The sequence below is a fragment of the Sphaeramia orbicularis genome, chromosome 18, assembly GCF_902148855.1.
Source record: "Sphaeramia orbicularis chromosome 18, fSphaOr1.1, whole genome shotgun sequence".
Classification (NCBI taxonomy): domain Eukaryota; kingdom Metazoa; phylum Chordata; class Actinopteri; order Kurtiformes; family Apogonidae; genus Sphaeramia; species Sphaeramia orbicularis.
This window is the reverse complement of record NC_043974.1, coordinates 29,331,864-29,358,462: the sequence shown is the minus strand read 5'-3', so window position 1 is coordinate 29,358,462 and position 26,599 is coordinate 29,331,864. Positions and strand designations below refer to the sequence as shown.

General features: G+C 36.0%; 1 protein-coding gene across 33 annotated transcripts in view; it reads left to right on the top strand.

Moving 5' to 3' along the window:
* The window catches only part of LOC115438765 (receptor-type tyrosine-protein phosphatase delta), a 617,983-nt gene that overhangs the window by 314,369 nt on the left and 277,015 nt on the right, over positions 1-26,599 (top strand). For all 33 annotated transcript variants that reach the window (XM_030162597.1, XM_030162584.1, XM_030162598.1 and 30 more), the window contains exon 8: positions 25,622-25,669. The gene's annotated coding sequence lies outside the window, so the exon portion shown is untranslated. The remainder of the gene's footprint in view (positions 1-25,621; positions 25,670-26,599) is intronic.

Here is a 26,599-nt window from a genome sequence, read left to right as displayed (position 1 = left end):
CCATTGTCCACACACATTCAGAATTCATGAAAAAAAGAGAATATAAAAAAAAAATATGTGATATCATAATTGATATCCTTTAATATTTCTTAAAGGATAAAGGTTTAGGTGCAACAGCTGAGTTGTTTTAGACACTAAATAAACCCTGAATTAATTAGATCTTGTGATTTATGTTTTTCATTCATCATCAGTTATAACTTCACATAATATTTGTGCATAGATATAGTGACTATACAGAAATATCGGTCTGAAACTATGCAAATTTGTCCAAAAATTTCATTGCAAAGAAGTACCAGTATTAACAAAATAAAACAACAAAAAAAAAACAGATATTTGGAGAGTGAAAGTCATAATATTACAAGAAAAATTGTATCACTACATGAAAAGTCATAATATTCTTAGAAAAAAAGGGAGATGATCATAAAAAAGTGGTAATACTATGAAGGAAAAGTCACGTTGCATAAATAAAGTTGAATAAGGATACAGATATGTTTTTAACAAAATGAAACTTGTAATTTAAATAAAAATATGGAAGTCACAAGATTAAATAATATAAATTTATTTATTTATATTAAGCAAAAGTGAATCAACATGAAAAAGTGGGTTAAGTGGGTTCATTTTTTAGCTAAAGATCTCTATTTTATGGAACTGTTCTCCTTTTTAAAATACCACTCACACAGTACAGGAGAAGTTCTGAACCTTCTGCTAGGCTGCATTGAATTAACATATAAAACATGTAAAATACTGTCTATTACTTTGAGAAATTAAAATTCTGAATGAGGAAGTTTGTGAATTCATACATTGGTCACATTTAAAAGACTGTGAACTGTTACCGACAAATGACTCTTTATTTGTAATTTACCTATATCAGTATGGACCAGCACAAGTTGGAAATAACACTTAGTATTAAATACAATAAATAAAACATTGTGATTATATCTGGGCTGTTGTTTTAAAAAAATAAGTCAACACACTTGAACAAATTTTCATATTTTAGTACTGCATGTTTTATGTTGGAGAGCTTCTATTCTATTCTATTCTATTCTATTCTATTCTATTCTATTCACATTTCACAGTAACATTCCATATACATACCCATTCTTATTTCCAGGCATTTCCTTAATTCACCAGTTTATCTATAACATGGAATTATATATTTATCAGACTGCTACCCCACTATTACTACACTATCAAAATAGTTTAATTTTCAGATTTTTATTGAATATTAATCAGGCTCGAGGGGTAGATCTTAATTATGGCTAAAACAAATGGCATTTTTTTTCATCATGTACGCTGTCTGAAAACAAAACAATCTCTCAATCTCTTAAAATTTTAAACAATCTCTCCTTTAAACGCACTATTGCGTATATACGTTGGGTTTGTTTTCCTTGACTGGTATTCCAGTTCCACTCACACCTCCACTCGTTCATTCTCTCTGTCATAGTATCTTGAATAGCCAGGTTAAACATAATTCAAAAACGGAAAGGATCATTAGTTGGAAAATTCATTCTTGACTCTCTCTTTCATGTACCCCACATGGCCCAAAAGGGACTATCAATCAACATCAGATCCAGCTGATATCACTTCGCACATATTTTATTCCCTTTTAAGTGCTCAGCGGTCTTTTGTATCCATGTAGACCTATAGTGGTTGCGGTAGAAACTTTTCATGTTTGAACTCAGTGGGCTTTGAAGGACTGCAGATATCAGCAGATCCCCGCTGATGCACAGGTCAATACTTATTATAGTAAAAGCAATAGTCAATACGACGCTCGCACATTAGCAGCTGTAGATGTGGTGAGAAGCGGTGACCCTATCCTATGACCACAGCCTTTAATCGCAGCTTTGATTCTCTGGCTTGTCAGTTTCTTTATCTGCATTATACGAAGGCCAAATAAAAGATAACGTGCCTCAACCGTCCATGAGTAAACTCTATTACAACTCTTATGGCTGCTCCAAAGTCGAGATTGATTGGCTGCGTGCCATCAATGCTCTTTAGACAGGCCTGTTTTAATATATCACTGCGTCTACTCCCCTTTATCGAGTTGCCATTATATAATCATGTTTAACTAATTGTTGTCGACTTGCAGCGAGATCATCAACATTCAAGTTTACTGTGGTAATTTACTTTACAGTCCTACTACGACACCGTTTATAGCACTCGAGATGTGGATACGGTATTTTACTCCTCCATGGATTTAACTACAGTATGAAACAATATATTTTAGTATCCAACATTAAAATAAAAAATCCATGACATAACTGTAGATTCTTTATCACCCATTATTGTTTGGGGAATTTCAGATGATGTTAAAAAACTAAACAATTTACAGCAATGTTTTCTTTCTTATAGTCTTATCATTGCAAAGACTTTTTTTTTTATTAGTGATAGTTAACAAGACATTGTGGACAGAAAAACAACACATAAACATAGGGAAAATCAAACAAATAAACAAACCAAAAACAACAACAACAACAACGACAACATCATATTACAATGACAAAGATAATAAATGCAAAGAGCAACTAAACAATATAGCTTAGTTAGGACTGATAGGGAAAAGGGGAAGAGGAGAGTGTGAATGAAAGTGAGAAAGGGGGTGGGGGGTGGGGGGGATAATAATTGTTGTAATAAAACAAAAATATATAATAATAATGATACCAGTAGTCTAATTTGCTAGTATTATTGTGGCAGTGGTAGCGGCAGAGGCAGCCACAATACAACAATGAGTTACATTATTTAATATTTGAAATAATGTATTTGTATCAGTTACTATCCATGTGAGTTTATATGAATTAATTAAAATTAATATGGCTGGGAGGGGGGGGGGGGGGGGGGGGCAAAGAAGTTACTTCTCATGCAAAGAAAGATGTACCCTCCACAAGCATGTGGCTTAATGACCTCACTAACACAATCCACTTACAAAGAATTAGATATATTCTTATGGATAAACTCACATTCTTTAAAAAAAAAAAAAAAAAACCTGGTCAGCTCTCATTCAATATCTCACTCCTCTTAGCAGAAATTAACTTTTCACCTTATTCTAGGAAATTAGTGAATAGATGGAAGGGTGTGGGTGGGTAGTGGGGGGTGGGGTTTATTTATATCTATCCTTGTTTTTGTTTTTTTTTCTTTTTTTTATCATTTGTGTTTTGTATCTCATGTTTATATCTGTTCTTTATTGTTATATGTTCAAAGAAAACAATAGGAGTACATTGTGACTTAACTGCACATTTATCTGTATGATGTAAAAATCCTGCACGCAATGTGTGCGCCGTAAACATGTAATTGTGTGACAATGTGCTCTAATAAAAACATTTGAAACTAGAAAAGCACTCGGAGAGCGCACACCTCCGCCAAGGTAGACCAGTCCCCCCCCCCATCACCATCCAAATGTAATCATTTGCTCCTTGTGCCAGTATCAACATTTCCTGAAAATTTCACCAAAGCCCTAACCCTATGGAAAAAAAAAAAAAACATTTTTAATGCAGCTAATCTGATGTTTTCTCAAATTCTAGCATACTCTAATACTGTAAAAAAAAAAACTTTTTTGTTTAAGAAAACTGTTAATTACAGTCTAAAAGCAACTAGCAATTGATTTACACTCAAACATGTTAGTGTAGATCAGGTTTATCAAGAACATCAAAGTTACAGTAATGGTATGAATTGCAGTGTATAAGATGGTGCATAAGTGTCCACTGTGTTGGCTGATGTGGAACTAAAACAACAAAACCCATGAATATACAAGAGAACAGCTGGAGAAGAACTGTCCACTGTAGCAAGGTCATAATAATTTTGGATTTTTCATTATAGTTTAGTTTAATTAAGTTTTGACTTTATTTTCTCTAATTCAGTTAGTTTTAATTCATTTTTAGAGCAGGTTTGCTAGTTTCTATTAGTTTTCATTTTTTTGTAAATGCTTAGTTTTAGTTTAGTTTTAGTATTAATTTTAGGTGTGTCGTATCTTTTATCTTCTTCGCTGTCATATTCAAATAAATCCCGGACAGGACTCTGCTGCTTTCTCCCAACTTTAGTCTCCATGTTGCCAGGTAGAGCGGGGACCAGAAGATGACTGTAAACGACAAGTGACGAGACGGGACGGACTGTGAGGTACCGTATGGTGCTGCTAGCTAAAATTGCTAGAGTGAAATAAATCGCTTTCGTATCAGTCTGACATTGAAAAAGACAAAAACGAAGGGAATTTTATCCATAATTTTTATATGTTTTAGTTAGTTTTATAAGCACACCATACAGTTTCCGTTAGTTATCGTTTTTTTCTTTTAACCCTTTCATGCATACTGGTCACTACAGTGGACAGCTATTCTACAGCTGTTCTCTTTTATATTCATGGATTTTGTTGTTCTTTTCGTTGTTTTTTTGTTTTTTCTTTACACATACCTTTATTAAAGTTTTAAGACACTACTTGTCTTTTCTGACATGAATTAGTAACATTATGTAGATCTCTCCTGAGCATAAACCCCCAGAATCACAAGCCTTCCCCACAGTTTTCACACAATTTATCAGTAAATACATGTTTCTGTGCATCAAAAATTAAACGTGTGGTGTCCAGCTGAATGGATATTTTTGCAACTTCATGAAAAATAGATTCATAAGAATTTTTTTGTCATTATTACTTTTTTTTAATGTATTTTTATTTTATTTTATTTTAGTTTTTATTATTTTTAATTTATTTATTTATTTATTTATTTATTTATTTATTTATGTATTTATTTATTTATTTTTCAGAAGAAAATTTTCAATCACATTGTTTTTTGCCTAAAGAGGAATAAAAACACTCTGGAAAAAATTTTGATTAAGGTTCTCATAATTCGTGCATGAAAAGGTTAATTACAGTTTTTATTTATTTCAGTTAACGAAAATGTTTTTTCAATTCTAGTTTTTGTCATTTTGTTAGTTTTCGTTAACAATAATAACCTTGCACTGTAATGACCGTTGTACACAAAAGGATTCAAATTTATGATGTAATCTGCCTTTTGCGGCTCCACTCCACTCCACGACAGACCAAAGCCTCTGCGTCTGTTACATCCAATATTAGGTGTTTCTCAAAGTCACAGATTCATTTACATAATGCTCTAATCATTACATTTCACTAGAGGACTGTTATGGTGTCCAGGATCCTTCCAAAGACTGAGTCCTTCCTTTGGAGAATTGTCAGGGATCTGGATCATCTGCACCGTCTCAGCGACACTGATCCTCTGCACAAGTATTTGAAAAATGCGCAAAATGAAAACAAGAAAGCAACAGCTGCAAATAAAACCTCAACCAGGAAGACTAAAGAGCTGGGCGCTTCACTAGATCAAAACACATTTAATTATAATAAGGCAGTCTCATTAGAGAAGGTAGGGCAGGTTTATTTACAATAGAACACATTTCATACACTGAGGCAGTTCATTGTGTTCTTAGATAAATAAACTGAATATCCAGAGGAAAATAAAGTCATAAAAGGAAGCCAGACTGAGAAAAGAAAACACAAAAGAGAGTAATATAAGAATTCTGAACCCATAAAGAACCAAATATACGACAGTGATCAAAACCATCTACTGATCTAAAATGTTTAATACCTGTTGATCCACTAATTTTATCAATACATGTAAATAATTGGTGTAAAATGCAGTTTGTCAACTTTTCATGGTCATCAGATATGATCTGTTTGGACGTTAAGAGGCTCTGTAGTTACCATGGAAACTCCGTCATCTTCTACAACACTGATTCACCCGTAAAACCCATGGAGTTTGATCCATGACACTAGATGGACACATTTAGTTTATGTTCAGTTAACAGTCACTTTTTCTTCAGTTTTCTCTGTTTTGATATAATAACCAATGAATTTACTCTGAGTTTTTATGAACGTCTACATGAAGTACAGGAAAATACATGATTTGCACTGAAAAAATGCAAAATAAAGACGATAATATTACAATAAAAGATGATAAATCACTTAAGAAAGGTTAAATACAGAGAAAAATCAATTTGGGAACTGACACAAAAGTAGCTCTGGGTCTTTACAGGTTAAACAGCCCTATGTGGAAACATCGTGATCTTCTACAGCATTTATTCACCAGTAAAACCCATGGAGTTGGATCAATGACAGTGGATGGAGACACTTGGTTTATGTTCAGTTAATGATAGAGTTTACTGAAAAAGTCACTTTTTCTCAAGTTTTCTCTGTTTTAGTTATGACAACCCTCAAATATAATCTAACCAAGAAGATTAAAGTACATGATCCGTAAAATAGAGGGAAATACCTGATTTTTAACTGAAAAAAAAAAAAAAAAGCAAATTACAGACGATAATATTATGATAAATGGTGATAAATCCCTTAAGGAAAGATAAATAAAGAGAAAAAATTATGTGGGACGTACCACTCAAGTAGCACTGGGTCTTTATGCGTTAAAATAATTAAAAGAAGGTAGAGTATTCCAGAATTAAAGAACAGTGCTGTGAGAATTACTTTAGAGCTTGTGCATCAGTGCAGGACAAAAGACATGTTTTTAACTGACTTGAAAGAAATCTACATTTAAGGTCAGTTTGTTCCATGTCATTTTTCTGATCATTGAGTAGGAGAAATGGGTGTGATCTGAGGGTTAACTGTTTAAAAACCCCTTTAGCCCTATTGGCCCGCCCGTGGGCCTAAAAAATTATATTAATATTCATCTACTATAAAAATATAATAAATCAGGACAACGGATGTTTTTTCAACTTTTGCTCAAAGTTTAGACCCTAATGTTAATAAAAGTACATCAAAAGTGTATTTTAGTGCAAACTTTAATGTTCAAACATGATTTTTAATCTCTGCGGGGTGAAATATATGCTGTTAAAAATCTCCGACACGAACAATTAATTTATGCATATCATCGTCAATCCAGCCGAAAAAAAACAGGGAAGGATAAAAAATTCTAATTTCTCTTTTAGTTTGTTAGAGTTTACTCAGGCATAGTAATAGATACAATATTTTAGACAATGGGAATAGATTCTGTGAGGTCTCTAAATGTCCATAGACACCAAGAACATCCATACAAACCTTATTATTGCGAAGTAATTCTTCATTTACTTTGGGTATGTCTTTTCAGGCGTTTTTCCCTTGAAAATATGGTCAGGGTTAAACAGGTTAAAATCCGAAGAAACAATGATTTGTCTGGATTTTTAATAGTTTTGTGTTCTTTCTGTGTAAGTGTGACAACTCTGTAACACACCACAGCCAAGGTATAGAATAAAAACTATAGTTAAAATAGTATGAATGCATAAACTGAATATAATTACCTCCGCCAAGGAGGTTATGTTTTTGCCGGCGTTGGTTTGTCTGTCTGTCTGTCTGTCAGTTTGTCTGTCCGTGTGCAAGATAACTCAAAAAGTTATGGACGGATTTGGATGAAAATTTCAGGAAATGTTGATACTAGCACAAGGAACAAATGATAAAATTTTGGTGGGGATCGGGGGGGGGGGGGGGGGCGTACTGATTTGCCTTGGTGGAGGTCTGCGCTCTCCGAGTGCTTTTCTAGTTTGTTCTTTTTTCCTCATTTGTGTTTCATATCATGTTTATATCTGTTCTTTTTTGTTATATGTTATATTGTTATAAGTGCTTCTAGTTTGACTTGTTTTAATCAAATTTATGTTGTTTCATGAACTTAAGCCCTGTCATTTCAGTTGTCTAACAGTATCAATCAATCAATTTATTGCAAAATTATTATAAACAGTCAAAATCGACATGTCATTTACAAGATACATTGTATAATATGACACCACAGAAGCAGTCCTCAGCTTATAAATAGGGCCCTTAAACGTGATGAGAGACACAATTTCCATTATAATCTTTATTACATTAAAATGTTCTAAATAACTACAAACATATTTTAAAATATTAACCTATCTACCCTTAGACATGTGATGAGAAACACAATTTACATACAGTAAGTGATCCTATTATGAAAGTAATTAATTTTAGACAAGAATAAGAGATTGTAAATAGTAAAAAAAAATCTATCACAGAATCTTGTGATACAGCTGGTGTATTAGCATTAAGATAAAAAGAAGCACTGTTGCAGTGCTTGTCACTTGTTAAATCTTATTCATACATAGGGAAAGGCAATAAGAATGTGACTGAATAACAATACATTAATATCTGAATGTTTTCTAAAAAATTAAAAAAAAAATTTTTAAAAAAATTGAGCCGTGTTTTCTGAAAGAGAGACGAGAAGAGCAGAAAAGCTTGAGCGACTTTAAAGTTTTCTATGGGAAATGAGATTTGGAATATGACAGAGCTAACTAATATCCTTCCACCCAGCCTCCCAGCATGTATGCTAATGCCCTGTCCTGACCATACGCAACAGGAAAAGTGGGCTAAATAAAATGGAGGGGGAAGCTGTGAAATATAATTCTGAATGCCTATAACGACTACAGTATCAGCCGTCTTGGATCTGTACTTCTTCATTCGGATGTTCTCATTTTTATCCACACCTGTGTCATTCACAGCCTTACGTCTTAACCTAATTTCATGGTCTGCGGGTTTGGATGGATGGCTCTGCTGCAACTTGTACACTGAGGGGAGGAGAGGGAGAGAGTAGCGCAAGTGCATATGTGCATCGGTGTGAGTGTGCACCGGCATAAAAACACAACTGTGACTGAATGAAAGAGCCAGGGAGAGAGGGAGGAAGAGGAAGAGGAAGAGGGAGGAGGGAGGGGGGAAGGGATGCTCTGTTACAATAGCATAGAGAATTGTAGTCACTGCCAGATATTAACCTTTTAACCTTGTAGTTCTCTGTTAACAAAAATGCATTAAGCTCCTCTGGAAAGCTGACAGTGAATTGGGGTTTTACAGACTTTCACTGAGCATGACTGAATGATCAGAGGTGAATCCATTTTGTGCTAATGCGCTTCAATTACAGTAAAAGTCTGCTAAAACACAAGTTAAAGGGAGATGACACAGCAAGCGTTATTGCCATGATCTGAATGTTACACGAACGGCATTCAGCTAGAAAAGACGCAGGAAAAAAAAACAAAAAAACAAGCCTGAATACGAGGAAGTCCTATTAATGCTGGTATAAAATCATCCTATGGGCTTTGCACTGCAATATGCTTGTTGTCAATGTAATTGCTTGCTGTTTTCTTAAGCCGAGTGTCAGCGATGTCTATTTAGCCAGAGTTTTTAGTGGTGTAATAGCTTATTTAGCCAAACCAGGCATGACTCCAATTATAATGAAGGGGAATAGACTCCAAAAAAAGCTTTCTGCTGGGATGTGTAGTGCAAAACGAGAGGATATCTGTTTGGCTATTGCAACAAATAGCAATAATTGTTTGTGCTTGAAACTTATTTTTTTAGTCCAGTCAAAATGTGTAATAAAGGCCGTGATATGAATACACTGATGTAAGACAAGAATTTTTAAGGGACTTGGTAGACCACATACCTCCACAAAGATCCGGTGTTACTGAAAAAAACAAAACAAAACAAACAAAAAAAACAACACTTGATTTTTGCCAAAATTAATATAAAGATAGCTTTGCACCACCTGGAGGGTTCAAATTCAAACTTTATGAACTATTAGGGTCCCCAAATACACAAATAAATGTTTGTATTGCAACAATTAGCAATATTTGTTTGTGCTTGAAACTTAATTTTTAGTCTAGTAAAAATGTATGAAAAAGGTCTTCATATGAACATTGACACAAAAGAAGAATTTGAAAGGGACTTAGTAGACCATGCCTCCACAAAGACCCGGTGATACTGAAAAAAAAAAAAAAAAAAAAAAAAACTTCTTCAGTGATAGAAAATAAAACAAAAAAAAAACACTTGATTTTTGCCAAAATGAATATAAAGATAGCTTTGCAGCACCTGGAGGGTTCAAATTCAAACTTTATGAACTATTAGGGTCCAAATACACAAATAAATGTTTGTACTGCAACAAATAGCAATATTTGTTTGTGCTTGAAACTTAATTTTTAGTCCAGTCAAAATGTGTGAAAAAGGTCTTGATATGAACATTGATACAAAAGAGGAATATGAAAGGGACTTAGTAGACCATGCTTCCACAAAGACCTGGTGATACTGGGAAAAAAAAAAGACTTCTCCAGTGATAGAAAATTTAAAAAAACACTTGATTTTTGCCAAAATTAATATAAAGATAGCTTTGCAGCACTTGGAGGGTTCAAATTCAAACTTTTGAACTATTAGGGTCCCCAAATACACAAATAAATGTTTGTACTGCAACAAATGGCAATATTTGCTTGTGCTTGAAACTTAATTTTTAGTCTAGTCAAAATGTATGAAAAAGGTCTTAATATGAACATTGATACAAAAGAAGAATTTGAAAAGGACTTAGTAGACCATGCCTCCACAAAGACCCGGTGATACTGAAAAAAAAAAAAAAAAACTTCTCCATTGATAGAAAATAAATAAATAAAAAAAACACTTGATTTTTGCCAAAATGAATATAAAGATAGCTTTCCAGCACCTGGAAGGTTCAAATTCAAACTTTATGAACTATTAGGGTCCCCAAATACACAAATAAATGTTTGTATTGCGGGGTGACATGGTGGTGCAGTGGTTAGCACTCGGGCCTCACAGCAAGAAGGTCCTGGGTTCGATTCCAACACCAGTCGACGGGAGGTGGGACCTTTCTGTGTGGAGTTTGCATGTTCTCCCCGTGTCTGCGTGGGTTCTCTCTGGGTACTCCGGCTTCCTCCCACCATCCAAAGACATGCACTAATAGTTTAATTGGTTAATCTAAATTGCCCATAGGTGTGAGAGTGATTGTTTGTCTCTATACGTCAGCCCTGAGATGAACTGACGACTTGTCCAGGGTGTACCCCGCCTTTGCCCCTATATGTAGCTGGGATAGGCTCCAAGCAACCCCTGTGACCCTAGTGAGGATAAAGCGGGTTCAGAAAATGAATGAATGAATGTTTGTATTGCAACAAATAGCAATATTTGTTTGTGCTTGAAACTTAATTTTTAGTCTAGTCAAAATGTATAATAAAGGCCTTGATATGAATAGGTTGATACAAAACAAGAATTTTTAAGGAACCTGGTAGACCACATACCTCCACAAAGATTCAGTCATACTAAAAAAAAAAAAAAAAAAAAAAAAAAAAATCAAATGCCTCTTCTCCAGTGATAGAAAATGTCACCCTGCCACATCTACGGATCTGCACCAGAATGTCAACATTCATGGAAACTTGTGCAGTAGTTTTTGCAAAATCTTGCAATGTTGAGCAAAAAGGCAGACTCAGCCCCTTTTGTTGTAGCTCTACTCCCAAATAACATAGGTACATAACATATGATATTTTGATATTGTAACATTAGTAAAAGAAAACAAAACCTTGACAAACAGAATTATACAGTATAACCTCCTGTCATTCGTACATGTTGACTCAGGTCTAGCGATGTAAAATGGAAAAGTGTCTCATGCATCTGATAATTTAGTCGCCAATACAGGAATGAGTTCAAACCTGAGATTATTTTGTGGCCCTTCCCAAGCCATTTATCACTATTATTAAAATAGTATCCTATGCATTTTCCATTTTTCAGTGAAAATTAGGTATATATGTTCACAAAGGAAATTCAACTTTTTTTTTTTATCAAATCAGCAAAAACTGAAGCACAAGTGACTTTTTCCAGCAAAATATGTCATTACCTAAAAACTTAAATGTGTGTCTACAACCACTGTCATTTGTCAAACTCCATGGGTTTTACTGATGAATCAAAGTTGCAGAAGACGGCAGTGTTTCCACATTTACTACAGAGCCTCTGAACATCCAAATGGGTCATATCTGACGACCATGAAAAGCTGAGAAACTGCATTTTACACCAATTACTTGAATGTATTGATCAGATTTTGGGTTCGAAAGTTATTAACCCATAAAGACCCACTGGTCCCAAATGATTTTTTTTTTTCTCTATTTAACCTTTCTTAAGTGATTTATCACCATATACCATAATATCATCCTATATATTTTGCAGTTTTTCAGTGAAAATCAGGTATTTTCCTATATTTAATTTACTGATCATGTACTTTAATTATCATGACGAGATTACATTCAAGGGTTATTCTATCAAAAACAGAGAAAATTTAAGAAAAAAGTGACTTTTTCAGTCAAATTTATCATTAATTGAACATAAACCTAATGTCTCCATCTACTGTCATTGATCCAACTCAAAGGGTTTTACTGGTGAATCAGTGTTGTAGAAGATGACACTGTTTCCACGTTCACTACGGAGCCTCTGAATGTCCAAATGGGTCATATGTGATGACTATGAAAAGATGACAAACTGCATTTTACACCAATTATTTACATGTATTGACAGGATTAGAGGATCAACAAATATTAAACATTTTAGATCAGTAGATGGTTTTGGTCACCGGTGGATATTTGGGTCTTTATGGGTTAATATGTTTTGCTGGTGGCTGTTATTTTAATTCATAATGTTCTTACTATCGTCGTTCCTGCACTTGGTAAATAAATGTTTTAGAAATGTAATCCATAACACACTGTGTAAAATAAATACTAATATGAATAAAACAAACATGTTATTATTTAATAGATTAGCTTCATCAATGGCGATAAAAAAAATATTAGACCATTAAAAGTCATCAGAAACAATGGTTATGCAATTAAGTACTAACTCCTGTGTGTATCATGTGACTAAAACAGACAGAAAAGAAAATAAGGAATGCCTAAAAGTACTGTTTTTGTCAGTACAATGCCATAGATATTGACGTAAGAACTGAAGTGGTTTTGGTTATTATCAAGAAAACATGGAAAATGGATAGATATCAGCTCTGAAATTAAACTACTATGAGCTATTTTTGTTATTTTCATTATATTTGTCCAAACAAATGTACCTTTAGTTGTAACAGGCATTAAAATGAACAAGAAATTGAAGAAAACAAGGGGCGGTCTAATCATTTTTTCCGCGACTGTAGATGACAACTACTCCACCTTTCATGTGAAGTATTTCAGTGTCTGTGCTGTCGTTATACATGTCAATTCTGAGGTTCAGGAAAAAAAAAAAAAAGAAAGAAAAACAGTGTGTAACCTAGTGTGCACTGAGCTTATTTTAATTAGTGTCATATCTCGCTTGTGCTCCAATGGCACAGTTCTCCCTGAAATGTACAGTATTGTGAAAGATATTAAAATCATAATGAAAATGCTAATTATCCTTTTGTATATTCAGGATCATACAATGGTTTATATTCCAATGACAATAGAACCATTTTACGTACGCTTTAATAAGTGCATGTAATTACTGATACTCTAATAATGTGTGCGTCATAATGCAGCTGCCCATTGTGCTGAACTATGCCACAGATCTACAGTATTATTGTAATCTATAAACCATAAGTTTAACTGGGTATCCTGTGTTTGTAGTCTTCCTGTGCAGTTCATTTTGAGGCTGTCTGCCGCCCTAGTGCCACTTGTTGTCAATCTTCATTCCTGTTTCCAGACGTTATTCTGTCCGAGATAGATCCCTCATATGTCAGAACCGCACAGACCATTTCCTGGAGTCCGCTGTGACTGTCAGGCTCCGCGGACCATGAAAGCCGTATATGTGATGCCCGAAATTACCTCATCGTAGAATACCAGACTCCCACAAACGGCGCAGTTCAGACTATCCCTTCACAAGAGAGAAAAACAGCTCACTGACAGTCTGAGCCAGTGCTTTGCCAACAAATACAGTGGGAGCTATTTCACATTCTACGGCAGAAACAGAAATAAATCCATTTTACAGGATGTGTGCGGAGCATGAATTATCAGGTTAATGGTGTCCGGGACATTCAGTGGGTTAATTCATGGGTTTTGCAATGAAAACGTTGTGTTTTTGCATTTGAATAAGGTACTATAGCACCCACAAAACACAGAATTGAATACAGGGTGGTTTTTATGTGGCTTTCAGGCTGTGTGCAGTCTTAGCAAGGGGTGTCTTAGCCAAAACAGAAGGAAGAAAACCAACCCTCTCTGGTACAATTACAGAAGTGCACTGCAGTCACTTAGCCTGCTAATACACGGTGTGATATTAATTACTGTTTGTAAACAATGCACTTTGCAGAGATTATTGCATGCACTCGGCGTCCTCCATTTGTGTTTGGTAATTCTCACAAGTGATTAAGTGGTGAAGCTAGGACAGCTGTTCAAGATGAGTTCATTGGCATGTTTAATTAATTGCACTTGAGATAATTATTCAATCATTACTTTGATTAATTTTCTGCATCCCAGATAATGCATCAAACGTCTGCTTGGTGTCAATAGTTTTGAAAGCACGAGTCGAACAAGACTAACCATTCTGGGAGTTTGATTTAGGGTTTTAAATTGCGCTTTGTGGAGAAAAATAATGCCAGTGTCAGCTGCCCATGACAGGAATTCATTATTATGACTGCATGGTTGATTTGAACAATGCTAATGCTCACTTAACAGGCATCCCACTAAGGTTGTGTCTACAGAACATTTGTTCCAACACTCAACACCTGTCAGTGCTGCATTTTTTCCTTGTATTTCCAACACATCAACAACCCCCTGTCACTGCTCACTTCAAGGTTTGAGTCGATTCCGGCTGCATTATGTTTGAAACATGCTTATTCTTCACCCCCTCCGATATGCAGGGTAGTGGCAACATCCAACTGAAGGAAAGCCAGGCAAATCGTTTGTGAGAGATCTTGTCAAACAGATTAATTCCCACCCTGGGCCTCGGGGTTCTGGACCGTTTTTCTGTCATGCTGCTTTGCCAGGCTCCCTCTTGATAATACCCCAAAGATAAAATTAATTGTGCAGGGAGATGTGGGATGGGGAGTATCTAAAAGGACCTTGAGCAACACATGAAGCTCTCTTTTCCTCCCTGCGCCTCTGCATATGAAAACACAGAAACAATCAAACCGTCAGAAACATGACACATAGCACCAACGATCACTGACTTTGTTAAGAAGTTTCTGGAAATGGGAAGATCTGAGAGAGATGTGAAGGGACAGAATCAACCCTCCTGAAATTTCCTTGTCAGAGCATGTCTGTGCTCAAATTACCACCAACATGGAACCTCCCCCCTTCATCAGCTGTGTACAATAAAGAATAGCTAACATCTTTAGAAAGTTTGGAAATTGTTCTTTTATTTTACACTGAAAACTACAGTTGTGAGTACAGTTAAATTGAATTATGCATTTGAAAATATTTATATTTTAATATAAACTGTAAATGCTATGCACGGCTCTGAATTCTTCATTAATTCAACTCCACAGGTCCATCTCCAACCCTATTTCTGAGTAATGACACCAGAAAGGTCATTTTGAGCGCTGGCCCTTTAAATACAAATGAGCCACTTCAAGCCCCACCTCCTCCAGGTTGTTGACTGCACTTTCTGTCCTGTTCAGCCACTTGTGTTTGTTAATACAACCTACAACTGAACATTTTAGGTAATCGGCTCCAAGTTTGGACATATTTTCAGTTTTTACGACAATTGCTGCTGCTGATAAAAAATTATGGCGTACTCGGAAAAATGTTCATCAGAAGTCTCGATGTGATGTAACTAGTTATAAAATGTAACAAATTAAGTGAGAGTTGAAATGGATTGATATATAAAGATAACTTTGCAGCACCTGGAGGGTTCAAATTCAAACTTTTTGAACTATTAGGGTCCAAATACACAAATAAATGTACCAAAGACTTATAAAAGTGGGTTTAGCAAAATATGACCCCTTCAATCTGTAGTAGCTGGAAGAAATTCAGTTCTACAATCAGACCATTCTAATTCTTCTAAGATTTAATTCTAAAATCAACAGAGAGGCAACAAAATCTGTAGCGTTTGCTTCAAAATGCTAAAGTAACAGTATGTGTATTAATACAGTACGTTTCCAATATTCTCACCACTTTACCTTGCAGTGACACAGTTCCTTTCAATGGTGAACTGTACCCTGAAGTACTCTTCAAAGCCATTAGTCTCCTTTGACAAAAACAGTAATTATACCTTGCAGAATACAGAAATTTCCGGCCTCAGTCTGTTTGTTACTGTAATGTCTCAGTACATTACTTGGATGCAAAGTAACAAACTAATTGTTTACTTGAGGCAATGATAGACCAACAACTACAGTGTTCTAATGAGGGTTTTTTCTGTATATCTCAACAAGTCTGACAGTTTTGAGCTTTTGATTTAGCTTTGCAAGACTGTTCTAGCAAGTAAACAGCCAACACACAATACACTGCAAAAATCAAAATCTTACCAAGTGTATTTTTCTCATTTCCAGTCAAAATATCGCATCACCTTAAAATAAGACATAAAAGAGTAACTTTTCAGTGAGATATAAGAACTTATTCTTAGATAATAGATCTTGAAAATCTTATTTCAAGAAATCTTGCCATGATCATTTTCACTTGTTCCACTGGCAGATTTTTTTTGTTTTTGCTTAATTCAAGATTGTTTTGCTTAATTCAAGCAAAAAAAAAAACAAAAAGTCTGCCAATGAACCAAGTGAAAATTATCTTGTTAAGATTTGAAATGAGATTTTCAAGATCTGTTTTCTAAAAATGAGTTCTTACATCTCACTTGCAAGTTGTTTTTTAGGTAATTATGTCTTATTTTAAGTGTGATGAGATATTTTGACTACAAATGAGAAAAATACACTTGGTAAGATTTAGATTTTTGAAGTGTATGAATATTGAAACAAACATGATGACCTGAGGAAGGCAGATTCCCCTATGTGTCTTATGTTGTTTCATTAAGATATCGTGAGCTACAATGGATTGCAGTGTGCTGGGGATGAAAGTACATATTTCAGTGTAGCAGTTAATGAACCGATGACAGGCATGTGGTGGACTGAGTACAAACTACACTCTATGGTGAGTCACTTTGCCTCTTCAGATACAAAGAAGTACAAAGTGAGGTGTGAGGTGGGCTGAAGATAGCGGATTAGCTTGATAATTTATGTAGATATCTCTGCAATGCGATACACTGACATCTTTGACACAAAGTTAAAACTGTTATTTTTTCACGCTTCATAATTTTAGTTGCTTTTTTTTAATGCTTTGATATAGAAACATTAGAAATACTGCCCAATTAGCTGCACTACACAGCAGTCAAAAGCAGTCACACTTTACATGAGGCAGACTTTTACCCATAACCTTTTGTCACCACAAGCAACTCACAGCATTAGTTAACAAGTGCTAATCCGTGCTGTGACACTGTGCGAACACATAGAGTCTTGGTCTTTTATCGTCACTACTCTTCAAAAGCCACCCCAACACCAATTTATAACAAAAAAAATATTCCACAGAGAATGTAGCAGTAGGAGCAGGTAGACTGTGGCAGCTGTACTGTTTTTTTCTAAAAGCCCCTTGGCACTTGAGTTGCCCCTGTCACCTCTACTGGCAGATGGTGCAAATGAGCCTTTGAATAGCGCTGCTAGACACCGTGGACGGGCAGCTAATGTGCAGTCACGGTGACAGGAGATCCATGTTTGCATGGGTAGAGGGCTAAAACAAAAGTGGTTCTTTTTTTTGTACTGTCATAGTCAAAACACATCAACAGCTGCTTTGGAGGTGGATAATGTTTTTAGTACTACTACGAAAAATCACAGCTTTGTCAGCGAACGTCTTTTTTTTTTTTGCCGCGACAAATGCAGACTAGAGTGACTCGGTGGTTGCAGTTTATTTTTATATATTTTTATGTGGCACATACTCAGACGTTATTGCTGTCAAGATTCACAGGGCTGTATGAATAAGAGATGAGATCACTGAATTGTTTGTTGGTACAGGCTGCACATTTGCTTCTTTGTGTGCGGATTTGTAATATAGTGTAGTCCAAGAATGTGTCTGTGCTTACAGCAAAACAGTCCTTGTAAAGAATATTACATTTGGCACTTTTCCCTGGATATGCATTTGTAGCTCATTTTAGTAAGCGTTTCACACTCTTACACAATGGTGCAGCAGCAGCGGCAGCCACGTAAACACACAGTCTACGGGTAAGTCTGGATTTAACTGTTCTGAGCTCAAGCAGTCACCGCTGTCACACTGTGACATCATCAAGCGGGCTCACCGAGGTCCCAGAGGTGTCCTCCTTTGGCGCTAGAGATATCCTTCAACTGAGCTCAAAGTGTGACGCTGCTGTGTCACTCAGGGGCCCAGACAGGCAGCGCAGCCAGGCTGACAGCCCAGGAATGAGAGCTCAAGAGCAGCTAGAAAACTATTGACAGGACCCTGGAGAGCAATTATGAGAGAGGCTCAGGGGCTTGTTCGTAGGTACCTGATGCATGTTTAACTTTATTAAAATCACTGCTCAAACCCTGTTAAATGATAACAATTCTTGCTAATTACTTAATCCCAAAAGTAAGTTTAAAGCACAACTGAGGACAGATTAATCGTAGAGGCTACATGGTAGTTGTCAAACTTGCCGATTTGCAGAAACTTAAAAATAAATTAAAAACTGATGTGCGGTTTCTATCAGTGAAATCACAGTACTCATCATTCGCACATTCATGAGAGAGATAATGTAGTTCAGTGATCGAGAAGCTGACCTTTTTCAAAGTTTTTTTTTTTCGCACCTCAGCATTTGTATTTTTAAGCCTATAAAAATCCAACAGTGATAAATTCAATAGCTACCGTTGACACTCAGCACATCACTCTCCATAAAATACCTGCAAATGATCAAGGCAGACAGATAATGGCTTGAAAAGGGACTCGGCTTGCTGCCCTGTGACAGACATTTCCAATTAAGCAGGGTAAATAACTTTAGATTCATCTATTTCACCCTGTCCTGAGATTTATCAGACCATCGTTCTTTAAATCTGCTCACCCCTGAAATGGTAATATCACAGATTTGGCTTTCCCCGGCAAATAAAAATGTCATACAGTTCCAATATCCTCACATTCCTATTTAAATCTTCCTACCCTGTCTGTGTTAGAGATTTCATGTGGTAAGCCAAGCATGGGAGGAAGCAAGTGATACTGCACACAAGCATATCATGAACACTAGCTGGGACTGAGTTTTCTAGACTGTGCAAGACCCAATAACTGCAAAAATAATAACTAGATGCAATATTATTTGGTTTCATAAAATACTGAGACTCTAATCCTGACAGTAGATAGGTATGAAGTCAAGCATGAAGTCTAATTACCTAAGGCCTTATGGATTACTTGAGTAATGCCAGCACTACATTGACTTTTCACACACTATGACTACGTTGCACCAACAAAGATAAGTTTAATTAGGTTTAGTCAGAGTTCAAGAAAGCTGAGCTTTGCAAAACCAAGTTTAGTGTAATCCAGAATTAAATAAAGGGTAATCAGTATGAGGCTTATCGGCCGTCTGGAACTAGTAAATGGAAAACAGGAGGAAAACATTAACTTTCCGTTGCTCTGTATCCAGGTTCAACTGTGCAATAGATAGCTAAAAAAATAGTTGTTGTTCTGCTGATGGCTCTTCTGAAGGTCATCAGGGCTTGGAGTATTACTCATACAACCATTATAACAGGTCACCTAGTTTTCTTTATGTTCTTTTTGCAATAAAAGTATCGGAAAATGTCTTTTTTGTGAATTCTTTTGCACTCATTTTTTAAGGAATAACTTAACTTAAATATTTGACCATTAATTATCATTATTATATGCAATACATGCTTATTACAGTGTGTTATAACAAAAACAAACAAACAAACAAAAACTTGAGTTTTTATCATATTTACCGTGAAAAACAACTGTAAATCTGCATAATGATATTTATGAAATTATAGAAATAGACTTAACTATTTTACATGTGCTAGAACATTTTTGTTTATCTACAGCATTCTGTGTCTGTCTTACAGCTTTTTATTTTGAATTATTTCTAGTAATTCATCAATGAATACAAACTGGAAAAATACAAATAAAAACTGAAAAAAAAAATAGCAAAACTCAACAAAAATACAGCAAAACACACTAGTAGAACACTCCAAAACAACACTATCACTATTATATACAATTATTTACCAGAATTCACCACTAAAACCTCATTAAATCGCTGATAAAAGTAATAAAAATCTTCCATCTATCTCTCACTGACTGCGGTCTGCTACTCTCTGCTCCATCCCTTCCACTCAGCCAATACAGACATCTACCTTAATTTGTTATTTAGCAATAGAGAGAACCCAATCTCAGCTAAAAGGTGATGTTTGGATTTTTTCAATACCAGAAACGTTTCAGGTGTTACAGTAATATGAATGACGGTGGATGTAAAAATGTTTCACCGGAGACACAATCGTCCTAAAAGGGTGATGCTGTTTTCATACCTAATGATGTTACCAACCCATTGTTAATTAACCTAATTAGTTGCAAATTTCCCTCTTATTCTTTCTTTCTTTATAGCACAGTTTATATCATGTATACACTCAGCTGGGTATCTGGGGAAAAAAACTGATATTCTCTCAAGCATTTTTGCCTTTTAATCCATGTAAAAACTCTGGTTTACATCACTGGAAATGAGAATTTCTGAAACCTGGAGAAAAAAAAAAAACTGAGATTTTGGAAAAATTGGTTTCGCATTTGCATGTTTTCAGGGAGTTTTGCCATTTTTTTCAGCTTTAATTGGGATTAAGAATCACCCTTATGTGTGGAAATTACTGTGAATGCAGTATGTAATGGATTGAAAATACTTCTATTTGTTCAAAGTAAATTATATTTAAGCAGAATTATATTCAACTGCAACACTAAAGCACAGTAACCACCAGGGTAATTGATAGAGCAGCAGGTCTCCACACAACTCAAACACCCACAGCTTTAAGCTTTCCACAGCTAGCCAAAATAGCCTGGCCCATCCACGACCTAAATCCGGCACAGCTGGTTGCTCAGACTCATGCCGCAGGTGTGATGAATGAGTCGCCTCTGGCCCAACGCTTGCCCAAGTGCTAATAACTAGAGCTGAATCTGGCCCAAGTCTGCATCGACCCAAAATTGCAGCCAGATTTGGTAGGCCGGTGAATAAAACCGAATGCATCAACACCCAGAAGCAATCAGCCGGCTACCTGGGCTACTGCAGATTAATTCCTACTCTGCCGTTTTTGATTAACTTTGGCAAACATTAACAAAATGCTACATCATGATAGCGGTGATCATCCACAAGAAAAAAAAAAAAAGAAAGAAAGAAAATCTCCCCCATTTTTGTAAATAAAGTGACACGACTCATTAATGTGATGAATGACCGTGAAATTCCCCAGGACCTCAGCATAAAGCCTCCCTCCAACCCCCTTCAGGCGTCCCTCTTGTGGGCCATTCCGGGTGAAAGCCGAACATTTAAACGTGTGCTGTTAAGTGCTGAGGCAAGCAGGTCCGCCGGCCAAATGGTTGCTCTTTTCAGCTGTTGAAGCTCCCAAGGACCCATTTCGCTGTTAACATCAAATCATTAAATTCACCCCATACTCAGTCACTTAGAGTTATAGAGAGATGGATAGAAAGACAAAGACAGTGGGTAAAGTTAAATAAAAAAAAGAACAAAAAGGTCACTGTCAGCTTTTAAAGCTAAATAGGCCACATTATGAGGTTGGAAATAGATAGAATCAAAACTGACAGCTCTCTCTGGTCTTAATTCTGTCAATGCTGATTGCTAAGAGCAACTCAGTTCATCAAGGATGGGATCAATAAAATATGATTTGGCTAACGTGTCACTGTGACAGGACTTGAGATTATTCTGCTGTATTAAAAATTTAATTGCGTCTTCAGTCGAGTCTGAAAATATGTGATGGTATCACACCTTGAGCTTGTAAGAATAAGCATCGTGAAATAGGCTCGAAATTCAACCTCAGGCGGTTTTATCCAACAAGTTTGATCATCTGTACAAGTTTTTGTGACTGGAAGGAGGAAGAATTGCAAAAATGTGGATGTGTTTATGTTAATGTATTTAAAAAAGCAGATGAAAATGTTATACAGGCAAACTATACAGAGAAAGTGTACTTCAGATGTTCAGTCTCTCTGGGTAAAGGTAACCTTGACATACACAAGTGTCGAACAAGTTCAGCCATTGTATTATTTCATGCTACCTCAAGCAATTACAGTCTTCAGCTGTTTCTTTCAGTACAATGAGTACATTTGGAGCTTGAGGAGAACTGATACATTTGATGCATGCCACCTCAGGCTACAAAACAACTAACTGTCCACAATTATCTTCCTTCTTTAGACAGAAAACGTCTCCTGATCACTATGTATAAAATTATACATACTCATTGCAATGGTGTACAGCACACAATATGCACTTCAAATACTACATGTCTCCATGGTTCTAAATGATATAATGTCTCAATTATATGTGACGATATTCACATATACTAGCACCACTGGCATTTTTCACAGTACAACACCTCAGAATGAAGTATTTGCAATTATGTCCAGGAATTAGTCATACGGTACAATCTTTAATAACCTAATAATTGTGACCATTTCATAACTTAGCTTAGTTTCTATGCAAACCAATACGCAACATAATTATGCGCAATGGATTAGAGGGATCTTGATTTGTTTTTTGGTTTTTTTTTACCTCGAGGAATTCATTGTACTTTGTCACATCATAGCCATGTTCCCAAAGTTACAAGTGTTTTTAGGTTTGTTTAACTTAAAAAGGTTTCATTTCCTAAATAAGTCCAATGGCAATCATCTGTCTTCATTTCTAATGAAGGACTTTCCCTGATATCCCCAATTTTCTCTCATAAATGATCAGGACGGCTGGTTTTGTTTGTTTTTCTTTGTTACCACAGCCAGCTGGGGTTAGGGTTAGGGATTTAACAGCAGAAGTGCCCAAGGCCAAAATCCATGTATTAGACTTGATTTGTTTTCTTTTCTTCTTGGAGGTTTTTAGACATTTGGTAAACAACTGGTTATTCTTCCTTTTTGCAGCCTCTACCTTTTCTACTCTGTCTATTACAGCCATGTCTAAAAAAGCCTAGACCACCATCTAAAGCCTAGTTTATTCGTATTTAATTTGTTTTTTGTTGTGAAATTGCAAAAGTTCACCTAAAAGTTGCTCAACTAAATGGGTGCTTCTATGAAACTGGGTTCATTTTGGTACCTGGCACTTTGACAGCTTTTTAGACGCAATAATAAAAGAGAAATTTAGACACATTTCCCCCCAGGATGGACCTAATGATGACCTCAGATAAATGCAAAAAAAATTATACTCTTGCTCTGAGCCATCCCAAAATTAATTTGTTTTTGATAAAATATTGGGGCCAAAATAGGCCCCAAACTGGGACAGAAAAAGCTACCTAGGTGTCAGTGCATTCAATCTGGAAAACATGGCTGTAAATGGTCTTATATAGCACTATAAATAAAGACACTGTGTTAAATTTGACATTACTAGTGCTTTTTCTAATCCAGACATGCAGGTTTTTCATGAATCTCAGTCTCATTCCAGGTTTCCCATGTAACCCATTGTGTCCACTTGTGTTATATGCGGAACCTGCTCATTTTAACACATATGAATCGTGAGTGATTTTGCAACAGCGGTCATTTTTGTGAAACACTCTGCCTTGCATAATTAGTTCGATTCCCAAAATGTACCTGTGAGAGAATAAAAACATATTAAAAAAAAAAAAAAATAGTAGTGTATAATTTTTGTGTCCTTTTTACCGTGTTATATGCGGATTTTTGTATAAAACTAATATAAAAATGTGTTTTATTTGAAAAATAGTTTCTCTTTTATCTCAGTAAATATTTATTTTTAAAACAGACCTAAAGTGCTTCCAGACTTGCTTCATAACATTAGTCTACATCTGGTTTGAATTTTTAGCCCCCATGTCCTGTTTTTAGGGACCAGTTTCATAGAAGCACCCAAATGCAAATATCAGTCTTGCAGAAACTTAAGAAAAGAAAGAATGTGGCTCAGTTTCACTTTTTTATCTTCTACATTCTCTTATTTGATATAAAGCTGTGTATTTGAACTAGTAACTTTGAGCTAGTCAGGTATAGAAAAGAATGAACCGAGTCACACTTTTTTTTTTTTTTTTTTTCACAAATTTAATGTAAGTAATATCAGGGCCTCATATTCAGTGTCAGCCAGTTTCCAATTCAGTCATCTCATTTGGACCTTGGTGGTCTTTATTCCAAGGCACCGATGACTCATTGTTGAAATTACAGCTCTTGGAGCTCACATACATAGTCAGTGACTGAATGATTAAGTGAAATGCAGCTGCATTTATTAATAAGCCACATGTGGTAGAATACGTGCTGCTGATTAATTAGTAACGCCAATGACACATGGTGGCAAATTTAAAGCTAGTCCACCATTTAGCTTCCCAAAGCTATGAGTCATACAGATTTATGCTATTTTACGTCAAAAAACTGTTTTGTTGCACAGATCGTCTTTGTTTTTTCATGTATTACAGTAATGTTTTTTATGTGCAAATAAGAGGCGACTATGAAGTTTAGCGAACTAAAAGTTAAAGCACCAGTCAGATGCCTCGCTCGAAGGGCTTGCTGTTTTTGGCAAGCGCCCTCCTCACCTGTGTACATGGCATGAATAGAACAGAACTCAAATATGTCCCTCCTTATGGTGCATCAGCCCACGAGGCAGTCCAGATTTTTCATGGAGTTTACAGGGCTAAATCAAAAACTGAATTTCAATGCAGTGGCATATGAAGCTTTTGCCTCAAGGGCCTGATTTCCTCATTCTCTGGTGTTTTAACAATGAGGCTGTACTTGACAGTCCAGCTGAGGCATGTTTAAGTGGCCCTTGAGTTCAGACTCTTTTGGGTAACAGAGTTAGGAGTGCCATGGAGAACTAGCTCAGAACTCAAGGGGGGTTGGCTAATAAAACCAGGCAAAAATTAGATACATCAAAAATAAACTGAAGGCAATCAGATTTTCACTGTGTAATAGTCAAAAATGGATCAAAAGTTATGAAAGATCATGTTTTTCTTTTAAATGTGGTCAAGTCGGGCATAGCTTTGAGCACTGTTTTATCTCATGCCCATCTACACTACTACAGATATCAGGTATTTAGTAAAAAAAAGTTAGACAATACTGTGGGTTTAAGTGGTCCAGTTGAAATTTCCAACTCCCCCTTATTTATGTAGAAAGCACCAGTATGTGTTTTGTCTGTATATCCCAGAAGTAAGCACTTTTACTTTGCCAGAAATACAAAAAAAAAACAAAAAAACTAATTCATCATCAGTTATATGGCCAATTTACAAGGACTAAGTAATAGAAAGGATATTTGGGTGTTTCCCACATAAACTTTCAGTAAAATAATAACCAGTTTGGTGAATGAAGGGATCAACAACTCAACAATGCTCTTGGGAAAATAAAAATATCATATACGCTGGACTGTCACGAGTAAAACAGTCATGAGACAAAATAATCCTCTAACTTTAAGACTGCATTGGCATTATTCCACTTCCACTTTCATTACCGTACCTGACATTCAGCTGAATAGTTTTACTGCATTTCGAACCCACAGACCAGACAGGATGATCCTCTTGGTGTCTTAGTAATCTGGGACACTATTCCCACTACTTACTTTGCCAATTTGCTCCTGGGAGCGCCCCTGAATCCTTGTCTTCATTAAGGGAGTTCCTCATTGATCAATCACTGTCAGACGAGTTGCTCTGTAATTGCACTGTGGCTTAATGATGACTGACGTCTCATCGCCCCCCCCCCCACCCTTCTGTCACAGGTCTCAGGAGACAGAATGTTCCATGACTTTCACACCTTCGACCTCAAGGTAAGCCTCTCTAAGGACTTTACTCTTCTCCCTGTGGGTTACATGTAAAGGTGTATTGGGGGGGGGGGTATAAACTGTTCTAGTAGGATGTAATGGACAGGTAAGTTAACATAGAAGTTGTAAACAGTTTGCTGCTCTAACCATTCACATGTAACAAATTATGCTGAAGCAATTCTGAAAATCATTATTTGACATCCCCAAATATTTGCTGTTATTACTGAATTACGATCTGACTCTCAAAACTGTCAGCAACACATACAAACAAATTAAAACCATAAGCTGCACAACACTGAAATACAAAAGGGCTTTATTTGCATGGCTGCAGTCCTGGCACGAGCTGATTGTATTCATCAATCATGCCCTTCCTTATTGTAAACTGATTGATACAGTGTTGACTATAGGTCTCACGCTGGGTTTGTCACATTCAGTGAATAAGCCTTTACATCTTCTAAACATACTGTAGTGAATGGAAAACAAAGCACCAGTCACAGCCGCAACAAAGCCCTTGACATCTTTACTGAGACGCTTATTGTACAGCGGTTCACTAGCAAATAACTTCAGGAGTGGCATGTGCACGATTCTTTATATTGTTGTGTTTTACAGTCAATGCTGAAACTAAAGCCAGATTTTCTACTGTTGTGTTTTACGACAAATTTATTCTTTGCTATTTAACACGAACACATACACGCACAGGTGTACGCCTCATACAGAAATGCACGGAATGAACCTGGGTTTTTGCTTAATTTTACACCAACGGCTGACCTATCGCCAACTTAAGATGTCAACATGAGTTTCTCAGGTATTTGTAAGACTCTGGCAAGGATTTGTATTCTTCATTCTATACACTCACCTGGAAAGGTCAAGTAGAACGCAGTGGAAGATTTTCATGTCTAATAGAATTATAAGCACAGTTACAAAAGGCACCAATTT